The following is a 1,648-nucleotide window of genomic DNA, read 5'->3' as shown; positions in this document are numbered from 1 at the left end:
GTCACCAACCCCGGTTTAGGGGCGTGACAAGACTTGGTATCAGAGCCCTTGGTTTAGAACCTTAGGGTTTGGAATTATGCATACATGAATGACATCAGGAAACCACTAAAACAGTCTAGCTTTCTTTTCAGATAAAAGAATGCCGCCGCGCCGTAGAAACCCTAACCCACCGACAATGCCGAATGAGCAATTCATGGAAGCCATGTACGCCGCCTTCCAGGGGATGGCTACTAGAGCCTAAAATGAATGTCCCGTGGAGGACAGAAAATAGAACTACTTCCATGAGTACAGGCATAGTTCAATTCCTACATTCACTAGCGCGGGTGGACCCCAGGAAGCCGAGTATTGGTTCGAATCGGTGTCCAAGCATCTAAGTACCATGGGAGTACCGGATGAGTATTGGGTGGAGTTCGCAGCTTTTAAGTTTGAAGGTCCTGCAGGTGCATGGTGGAAGCATATCCAACGAATGTAAGATGTAGAGGGGATGGCTTGGGAACAATTCGAAGCGCTCTTTAATGAGCAATTCTTTCCTCCAAGTTATCGAGATGAAAAGGCCATGGAGTTCATGGGCCTACAGCAGGGAGACATGACAGTGCGAGAATATGAAGCTAAGTTCAATGGACTGTCCCGTTTTGCTCCTTCCTTGATTGAACCGGAGCGCATGAAGTGCTTAAAGTTTGAGAAAGGTCTTAAGGGTGTGATTCGGAAATCAGTGGTAGCTTTAAGGCATCGAGTCTACAGTGGCCTGGTTGCAGCAGCCATCTCTGTTGAACAAGAGCACATCGCCTTCCTCCAGGATCGAGCAGCTTCAGGGAAAACTTTAGGAGGACCTCAAAGGAATAACAGGAAAAGCCGTGATCAAGGGCAAGGTAGTGGGGGAGTGCCTAGTGCTAGCAGTGGCTCTTCGGGAAGTGGGAAGAGTGGACCCTATAGCTTCAAGTGCCACCATTGTGGGGAGCTAGGGCATATCAAGAGGAACTGTCCTATTAGGGGCCAACAGGTGAACCAACAGACCCAGCAATTACCGCATAATTAAAGGGGTATTGCTCCTAGTCAAGACAGACTTCCACAGTTCATACCTTTCTATCAGCCCCAGTTGCCTGCACAGATGCCAATTCCTCCTGCACCGATCTTCCGTCCGCTGAACTACTCTTATTTCTGACCACAGGCTTCCGTATCAGTACAGTCTACCCCACCACAGCAACAGTATAGGCCTAGGAACCAGAGACCCAACAACAATGAGAGAGGAAAAGGAAAAGCACCGGGGCAGATGCATACCATGGCCGGGGGAAGTTCTGGAGCTCATGCCGGAAACCTAGTCGTCGAGGGTATGGTACCTATCTCACATTCTTTTGCACGAGTTTTGTTCGACACTGGTGCTACACACTCTTTTGTTTCCACTACTTTTGTGAAAATTTTGGGTTTGAAACCCGATGACTTAGAGACTTCAATGTTTATAAGTTCTCCATTAGGACGTGTGGAGGTGACTAGTATATGTAGTTCATGTGAGATCACGATTGGAAGTGAGAAATTAAAGGCATATTTGATAATCCTTCCCATGAATTAGTTTGATATAGTGCTTGGAATGGATTGGTTGTCAAGATATGGGGCGATTGTTGATTGCCACCGTATGAGAGTTACATTGACT

The sequence above is a fragment of the Morus notabilis genome, unplaced genomic scaffold, assembly GCF_000414095.1.
Source record: "Morus notabilis unplaced genomic scaffold, ASM41409v2 Scaffold1199, whole genome shotgun sequence".
Classification (NCBI taxonomy): domain Eukaryota; kingdom Viridiplantae; phylum Streptophyta; class Magnoliopsida; order Rosales; family Moraceae; genus Morus; species Morus notabilis.
Note: the sequence above shows the minus strand (reverse complement) of the source record.